The following is a 10,193-nucleotide window of genomic DNA, read 5'->3' on the forward strand; positions in this document are numbered from 1 at the left end:
TGTGCCTACGTACTTCCGTTTGAATGGAAGATCAAAGTCAACGTAGTTCGATAGGCCTTTTTAAAAGGGCTTTGAATGGGTATGCTTTATGCATGAGTGTGTGTATGCTTTGTGCATTTTTGTTTAGGCATTTGTTGTCAAAAGTGTTGATTGGGCTTATTGTTGCCAAAAAGAAGTGTTTGATTGGGCTTATTATTGCCAAAAATTGATGTTTGGGCTTATTATTGCCAAAAGATGTTTGATTTAAGGCTTTTAGCCAAAATGAGTTGATTTAGGCAATTTATTGCTGAAAATTGATTGATTTTAAGGCTTTAAGCCAAAAGACTGATTTATTCAACGCATTTTGCCAAAAAATTGGTTTAAGTGATTTGTCGCCAAAAGTGGTTAATCTTACTTATAGGCAATTTGTTTGCCGAAAGTGATCAACCGAATTGCAATGTAGGCAATTTGATTGCCAAGAAAAAAAAAAACGTGTTTAATGAAGGCTATTAGCCACAATTATTGATTAATTGGACTTAAGCCGGATTTGTTCGAAATAAAGGCACTTTCACCATAGTTATTGATTAACTAGGCTTTTTTGGCCAATATTGTCGGATTTTAGGCTTTATGTCACGACCCGTTTCCATGGGCCGGACCAGCACTAGGGCCTAGGTAGGCTTAAGGCCCCCGAGGCCCGTAGTAAGCCTAAATTATTCAATCTGTCTACATAATTCTCCTAATCTCAACAAAACAGTAAGCCCATATGACTTAAGATATAAGTTTTATAAAATTTTCAAACATCTGGCCCAATATCAAATAATACATATAATTTCACCAGGGCCTATTCACAATAACTCATAATCACAATAAAGGCTTACTAGTTTACCTACAGTTAATTACACAATAATTAATTTATAGCGTAGTGCTAACAATAAGGCCCAATTTAAATACACAACCCTATAACTGCGGAGTTCAATAATAATCTGATAAGAGAGTAACTTATACATCCAAAATTAAATAACAGAAATATAAAGTTTACATTTATAACTCTGCGGAGAAGATTGCAGAGCTTCAGTCGAATCAGCTGCTTCCTAGTACCTGGGAGGTTTGGAGAGAAGGGGGTGAGTTTTGCAACTCAGTGAATAATAATAAATAATACACACCACATACAGTCAAGCAAAATGCACCCTAGTATACTGAATGAACACACAACAGTCAATCATATGACATTACATCAGCACCCACAAACAATATCACCTTCAAATAATCAAATCACGTGGAAATTAGTCAGTGGAGTCACCGAACCCCCGATGAGCCGTCCTCCCACATGGCTCATCCTCTCACGTGTGCACCAGGGAGCCGATCCCCCATACTGGCCGACCGGTCTAATCCTCACTTGACCAGCCCTCTCATTGTTTTTCCATTCTCTCTTTTCTTTTCTTTTCTTTTTTTTTTTTTTTTTATACCAACAGGAGGCAACCCGGTCGTCTCCATCAAATCTAGATCATCAAGCGCTCACAACAGGAGGCCACCCTGCGGGCTGCGATCAAACCTAGATTATCCGGTGCGCCCAAATAAAGAAGCCAACCTGTGGTTAACAGTAACGGTAACAGTAGGTGCACACGGGGGCGCCGATCTCCCATTTACCCGGCTAACAGTAATCATTTTCAGGATCCATATAACAGTAACAGTCTCACAAACCCATGGTGACCCACTTCATCCCAATTCCACACAAACAAATCACAGTATAGTCACAGCACAAATAATCAGACAATTCATTCATCAAGATACACCAATTTCATCCAAATGCACAATTATATATAAGTATAATTATAGTGATCATAACATACTATATATGATAAAATACTTGTAATATATCGTAAATATGTAAATAAAAATATAATGTTTATAAATAAATGTTATGCAAATGCAGTGTTGATATGCATTATTTATTATTACTCACAGTGATGGAGAGCGAAGTTCTAGCTTTGATTCTGTCCAGGAGGAGTACTAGATGGACCCGGGCGATCTAAGAAATTTAAGAATGACACAAAACAAAAGTAACTATATCAGATAAAGTATTTCTTTACCACTCTTAGAATTTTATTTTATACTCTTAATTTTTCTACGTAATCTAATCTCGATATTAATTTCTTTTCTATAATAAATTTTATTTCTCTATCGAACTCTATTTTATTTATTTTCTACCGAAATCTATTTTATTTTCTATTATTTTCTACTCTCTATAAATAATTAAATTTCTATAATGAATTTTATTTGCTACCGAAATTCATTTTATTTTCTACTGAAATTTATTTTATTTTCTACCGAAATTTCGGCAGCATCTCCCCTAAAAATTGGACTATCTACCTGTTAAAATATCAACAATATATCAACAATTCCAACCCACACAGCCCATCCATCGGGCAATCAATCAATTCAATTTTTTTTTTCTTCTTTTTTTTTTTTTTTTTCCATCCTCCATCCAAAGAACAATATTAACATTACCTTTAATCCTCAATTCCTCATTTCATACCATTCATAATATTATTATCAAAATTCCTCAATAAATTACTTCATACTGAATTTAATTTTAACTAATTATTATTTTTATTAATTAATATTTACTTCATATTAATTAATCAATAAATATTTTTATTGATTAACTAAATAATTAATATTTTTATTAATTAACTAAATAACTAAAATTACTAACTAAATATTTTTCTTTTATTAATCAATAAATTAATACTATTTAAATTAATTTCACTACATAATATTAATTAACTACGCAAACTAACTAAAATTAAATGAACTAAATTAATTAACTACAATAATAAAATTAACTTAATTAACTAAAATTACTAAAATTAATTTATACCCCAAATATAATTTTTCTTGCTGAATTTCGTTAGATCGGTGACGAAACCAAATTGACTGGATCAACCAAAACTGGCAGCAGCACTAACCGGAGTCGCGCGCAGGAGGTGCTGTGTCAAGCGGCGACGACTGCTGTGGCAGAGCTGCTGCGGTGAGGAGCACCGGTGGCGCGCGATGGCGTGGGTGGCGCACGATGCTGCTCTGTCTCACCAGTAATGCAGGCGCAATGAAGAAAGAAAGGAAGAAAGAAAAGAAAAGAAAAGAAAGAAAAGATGAAGAAGAAGAAAGTGGAGGAGAAGGCTGGCTGGGTGGCGCTGCGTGGTGGTCTGGACTGAGTGAGTGAGATGAGTTGAGTGTGAAGATAAAAGAAAGAAGATGTTTCTAGATGATTTGGGTCGATTCGGTTTGATTCCGCCCAAATCTTTGGTTTTCATTTGATTTTTGAATTTTTAACTGATTTTTCGGTTCGGTTTATCACGGTGCGAACTATTAATTTGCATTTAAATAATTTAATACATTTTCCACGCTGTCAGTTTATTAAATTTAAATGAAAAATATTTGAAAATAAAAATTCGGGTTATTTCAGTCTTCCCCCCTTATAAAAATTCGTCCTCGAATTTTAAAGCTAACAAGAAACTAGGATGCAACAGTTGTTTACTACAATGGTGGTTGTGCTTCTCACATAATGCTGCAACTGCTAAAAGTTATGACATTTACACTCAGGAGAATTCTTGTTCTGATGAACAGTTAGATATCTACCTTATCACTATAGTTAATTTAAACTTGAGTTGTACTATATCCACAAGTCAAATCAAGTAGAACATTCATAACCCAAGGCACAGGTTCGACACTAATATTCACCTTTACACAAAAGAATTTAAGTTCCTCATAACTTTTGCTAAGTAAAGATTATTAATCTCATTAGCTATATATCATGTGACCTACATTGACGTATAGTCTCATTTATCTCTCATGAGCTATTATAAGCAATGATCATCACTCAATAAGACGCTCATACGTAAACCAAATATTAGATCTTCTGATACAAGAATCCACATTTTCAAATTTACTACTATCCCAATTTAGAATCCTTATTTCAAAATTTAAAACCTACATGCTGACTCATCCATTTTCCATCAATTCCAAATATTAAAATCATTGCTCCAATAATCATGGAAGAAGTTAATAATTAGATAAGATGGTTGCTATCAATTCAAGGAGGTTTCCGATTATTATCAAATTCTGCCATTAAGTACTATCTGATCATTTCCAATTAAAGAGAACAAATTCTTAGCACTTCTACAAGCTTATTTCCAACAAATCATGACATTTCTCTAGCTAGTTGCTATCAACTGATAGGAGACCCTGACCTCTATTCCAAGCTCATCATCTATTTATCAACTTAACCATTTTCCAACTAAAGATAGATATATAATCTCTTTTCAAATCCTACTAATGAGAATCCCATAAAAACAAGTAGTACATCAACTATATAGAGAGAATTTAAATTCACAATCAAGTCTTTATTTTAGTTATTAACTTCTCTATTCCTCTTTCCAATTTGTCGTATCATACCATTTCTTAACTAATTATGACAAGAATTTATGCAACTAGCCAAGTTAATTGTTGTCATGCCAGATAATTCTTAATTCATTTTCGAAAATTTGCAAACGCCATTCAATTATACTCAATTCTATAAAGAAATCCAGCCTACATTTTTTTTTTTTTACAAGCTGAATCGTGATGAAAAATTCTCCAAACCAATTTACCTATTTCTTCTGTCTTTAATCAACCTTTTAGACCGAAATTTACTTATCTAGAAATCAAGAATCCTAAACAAGTAGTGTCTTTTGCTCTAGCTAAGTACGTGATTAAGAATGTTAAACCATAATTTAACTCCTGAGTAGATTATGTCCATTATTTTATGTTTATTCTTAATCCCATGAATGCCTATGAAGATTCAGATAATAATATATCATTGAGTTATTCCTTTTCTCCAAGTCTATCACCTCCAAAATTTGTAAAATTTATACCTAATACGATCTAAGAATATCCTCAACCTTAATTATGTTCTCTCTACATGCCTTACTCCAAACAAGGTTAATGCCTCATTGAATCCTTAAACATCAGAGTTACAATGTACTAGTCCTCGAATTGACCTAACTAACCAAGTATTCCTTTAAACCACAAGTTATATCGCAAACTGCCATTTATAACACAATTTTATTCATTCAATCATAATTGCCACCAATTACTAAGAACTTCAGAATAGCTTTACATTGACTCCAATCATATCTTAATGACTCTCATCCCAATCGATATCTCAATAATTCCATGAGCAAATTTTCATTTATTAATGCTCTGATTGACACCCATGAGTTAGCATTCCAATAATCTTAAACCATACCGTTATCACATCCAATAATCCTATAGTTTATATTTTCAGTTTTCAAATACTACCTCGCTAAAATTGTTAAACTATCCCAAATTCACCTATTTATTCTTATACCAAGTTTCACTGTTCCAAACAAATAGTAAATTCAAACTTAGCTAGCTTACTAATGAAATAAAATACTCTAATTACATCCATGTTCTACTAAGGACATAAATATAACTAACCTTCTTTATCCAATAAAACAAGTATCTTGCACAAATTGCACTAATTAATAGAAAGTCCTTATGTTTATATACTTTCCATCAATAAGTTACATGTATTCACATTCATTGTCATCTTAAGCTAAGTCCCATGATTTTTTTTTTTCAACTCTTATTCAAATTATATTCAAGCTATAATTTTCCTAATATAGTTATCACCTCAATATAATAGCGTTTCAATCCCAAAACCACTAATTGCCTTTGTTATCTTTTACTTTTATTTTATTATACTTGGTCCATAAGCTTAGTCTGGCTTATTAAACATCCTACATGTACTAGGATCTTAATTATATCACACATGGATCCATAACTCTTTCATGACTTGTAAACCACAATTTTTCTACACTCATGAAATCCCAAAATATAGAGGTCTTTATCTTAAATCCGTTGATGTATCATTATTTTTATTTTCATCGAATCTTGTTACCCATAATCCCTAATTTATTAAACCTCTAATTACTGACTATCCTCATTTAAATCATATTAATTCATACCCTTCACGTTTCTGTAATTGATTCTTTTCTTAATATCCATACAATAACAGGACTAGATCCATCCTTACTTATCTAATTCATTAGTATTATATCAATTCAATAATTGGGCAATTATCTCTCCATGTCCGATTCATTCACCAATACACTTAATCATCAGAGCCCACTATTTACATAAAATAAATACCTTAATTCCCTTATAGAGTCGTTCCTCGGATCATAGAATCTCTCATTAAACAAAAATCATTGTTTGTCATTTACATACCATTGAGTGTACAACAACTATTTTAAACATCAAAAGAATAAACAACATTAGATTTAATTCTTATTTATACCATATTAAACCATAAGATACCACAATCCACACAATATCCACCACTAAGTACATAAAAAATAGAGTAATTTATCTCTTACTAAGAATCACAATTTACTTTTCTTATAACCACAATAATTTATATTATTCCTTATATTCACACACCAAAAAAAAATAAATAAATACGCTTTACTCTACCAAGCAGTGATTACTCATAAATAAAACTCACTTCATATAATAATTCCACCAATATTATTCTTTATGAAAAATACTCATCACCAATTATTATACCAAATCCTTCAATATTCAAACCTTATAAAAATCATATATATCCATTCCATCCAAAAACATATTTATCTCAATAAATATAAGAAATTCTACTAACCAACATCATATAAATTTCACCAAATTCATATACTCATTCAATACTCTAATTAAATAGATTCTAATGTCCTCGAATCCGAATCATTTAGTTCTCTTATTAAATAATTAGCAACTCATTCTCAATTCCGCAGGCACACATCTACACACATTCATGCATTATTATGTGTGTATTCCACATGCAATACGTATTAAATAAAAATAGCACACTTTCATTATCTAACTTTAACTTATTAATCCTATATAACTTATCTTCTTACATACTTAAATTATATATGAATATTATTTATTCCATATAAGGATTTTTGTTTAAACCATCCCGTTAGCATCGGTAACTAAATCACATCTCTAAAGAACAAGGATACAAATTTTACACATTAAACAACTTGACTCTAACCTAATTGCGAACAACGCTGAAGAGGAAAGCAAGGAAGACTATGTCAAGACATGACAGGAATTACTCCGCAGTTACATCTAGACTTATGAACTTTTGCTCTGATACCACCTTTGTCACGACCCGTTTCCATGGGCCGGACCAGCACTAGGGCCTAGGTAGGCTTAAGGCCCCCGAGGCCCGTAGTAAGCCTAAATTATTCAATCTGTCTACATAATTCTCCTAATCTCAACAAAACAGTAAGCCCATATGACTTAAGATATAAGTTTTATAAAATTTTCAAACATCTGGCCCAATATCAAATAATACATATAATTTCACCAGGGCCTATTCACAATAACTCATAATCACAATAAAGGCTTACTAGTTTACCTACAGTTAATTACACAATAATTAATTTATAGCGTAGTGCTAACAATAAGGCCCAATTTAAATACACAACCCTATAACTGCGGAGTTCAATAATAATCTGATAAGAGAGTAACTTATACATCCAAAATTAAATAACAGAAATATAAAGTTTACATTTATAACTCTGCGGAGAAGATTGCAGAGCTTCAGTCGAATCAGCTGCTTCCTAGTACCTGGGAGGTTTGGAGAGAAGGGGGTGAGTTTTGCAACTCAGTGAATAATAATAAATAATACACACCACATACAGTCAAGCAAAATGCACCCTAGTATACTGAATGAACACACAACAGTCAATCATATGACATTACATCAGCACCCACAAACAATATCACCTTCAAATAATCAAATCACGTGGAAATTAGTCAGTGGAGTCACCGAACCCCCGATGAGCCGTCCTCCCACATGGCTCATCCTCTCACGTGTGCACCAGGGAGCCGATCCCCCATACTGGCCGACCGGTCTAATCCTCACTTGACCAGCCCTCTCATTGTTTTTCCATTCTCTCTTTTCTTTTCTTTTCTTTTTTTTTTTTTTTTTATACCAACAGGAGGCAACCCGGTCGTCTCCATCAAATCTAGATCATCAAGCGCTCACAACAGGAGGCCACCCTGCGGGCTGCGATCAAACCTAGATTATCCGGTGCGCCCAAATAAAGAAGCCAACCTGTGGTTAACAGTAACGGTAACAGTAGGTGCACACGGGGGCGCCGATCTCCCATTTACCCGGCTAACAGTAATCATTTTCAGGATCCATATAACAGTAACAGTCTCACAAACCCATGGTGACCCACTTCATCCCAATTCCACACAAACAAATCACAGTATAGTCACAGCACAAATAATCAGACAATTCATTCATCAAGATACACCAATTTCATCCAAATGCACAATTATATATAAGTATAATTATAGTGATCATAACATAATATATATGATAAAATACTTGTAATATATCGTAAATATGTAAATAAAAATATAATGTTTATAAATAAATGTTATGCAAATGCAGTGTTGATATGCATTATTTATTATTACTCACAGTGATGGAGAGCGAAGTTCTAGCTTTGATTCTGTCCAGGAGGAGTACTAGATGGACCCGGGCGATCTAAGAAATTTAAGAATGACACAAAACAAAAGTAACTATATCAGATAAAGTATTTCTTTACCACTCTTAGAATTTTATTTTATACTCTTAATTTTTCTACGTAATCTAATCTCGATATTAATTTCTTTTCTATAATAAATTTTATTTCTCTATCGAACTCTATTTTATTTATTTTCTACCGAAATCTATTTTATTTTCTATTATTTTCTACTCTCTATAAATAATTAAATTTCTATAATGAATTTTATTTGCTACCGAAATTCATTTTATTTTCTACTGAAATTTATTTTATTTTCTACCGAAATTTCGGCAGCATCTCCCCTAAAAATTGGACTATCTACCTGTTAAAATATCAACAATATATCAACAATTCCAACCCACACAGCCCATCCATCGGGCAATCAATCAATTCAATTTTTTTTTTCTTCTTTTTTTTTTTTTTTTTCCATCCTCCATCCAAAGAACAATATTAACATTACCTTTAATCCTCAATTCCTCATTTCATACCATTCATAATATTATTATCAAAATTCCTCAATAAATTACTTCATACTGAATTTAATTTTAACTAATTATTATTTTTATTAATTAATATTTACTTCATATTAATTAATCAATAAATATTTTTATTGATTAACTAAATAATTAATATTTTTATTAATTAACTAAATAACTAAAATTACTAACTAAATATTTTTCTTTTATTAATCAATAAATTAATACTATTTAAATTAATTTCACTACATAATATTAATTAACTACGCAAACTAACTAAAATTAAATGAACTAAATTAATTAACTACAATAATAAAATTAACTTAATTAACTAAAATTACTAAAATTAATTTATACCCCAAATATAATTTTTCTTGCTGAATTTCGTTAGATCGGTGACGAAACCAAATTGACTGGATCAACCAAAACTGGCAGCAGCACTAACCGGAGTCGCGCGCAGGAGGTGCTGTGTCAAGCGGCGACGACTGCTGTGGCAGAGCTGCTGCGGTGAGGAGCACCGGTGGCGCGCGATGGCGTGGGTGGCGCACGATGCTGCTCTGTCTCACCAGTAATGCAGGCGCAATGAAGAAAGAAAGGAAGAAAGAAAAGAAAAGAAAAGAAAGAAAAGATGAAGAAGAAGAAAGTGGAGGAGAAGGCTGGCTGGGTGGCGCTGCGTGGTGGTCTGGACTGAGTGAGTGAGATGAGTTGAGTGTGAAGATAAAAGAAAGAAGATGTTTCTAGATGATTTGGGTCGATTCGGTTTGATTCCGCCCAAATCTTTGGTTTTCATTTGATTTTTGAATTTTTAACTGATTTTTCGGTTCGGTTTATCACGGTGCGAACTATTAATTTGCATTTAAATAATTTAATACATTTTCCACGCTGTCAGTTTATTAAATTTAAATGAAAAATATTTGAAAATAAAAATTCGGGTTATTTCACTTTAATACCACGATTATTGATTAACCGGGCATGTTAGTCTGAACTTAATTAATTGAGGCAATTTATTTGCCAAATTGATGACATGAATGCATTTATGTAGTTGTAGAGTTTAGGAGTAGAAGAGAAGCATGCATGAAGTGCTAAAATT

The 10,193-nt window shown here is 32.3% G+C and overlaps 2 long non-coding RNA genes across 2 annotated transcripts; both read right to left on the reverse strand.

Annotated features, from left to right (window-relative positions):
• Positions 1-788: 788 nt before the first annotated feature.
• On the reverse strand, positions 789-3,887 carry LOC149493672 (uncharacterized). The gene is made up of 3 exons (XR_016322633.1): positions 2,861-3,887; positions 1,943-2,008; positions 789-1,077 (listed from the first exon to the last, which is right to left on the reverse strand). It is a non-coding gene; the product is annotated as an uncharacterized LOC149493672 (long non-coding RNA).
• A 3,501-nt stretch (positions 3,888-7,388) lies between these two features.
• LOC149493673 (uncharacterized) lies at positions 7,389-9,953 on the reverse strand. The gene is made up of 3 exons (XR_016322649.1): positions 9,461-9,953; positions 8,543-8,608; positions 7,389-7,677 (listed from the first exon to the last, which is right to left on the reverse strand). It is a non-coding gene; the product is annotated as an uncharacterized LOC149493673 (long non-coding RNA).
• Positions 9,954-10,193: the final 240 nt, after the last annotated feature.

This window comes from Jatropha curcas, chromosome 9, assembly GCF_041381405.1.
Source record: "Jatropha curcas cultivar XTBG-Jc1 chromosome 9, XTBG_Jcur_1.0, whole genome shotgun sequence".
Classification (NCBI taxonomy): Eukaryota; Viridiplantae; Streptophyta; class Magnoliopsida; order Malpighiales; family Euphorbiaceae; genus Jatropha; species Jatropha curcas.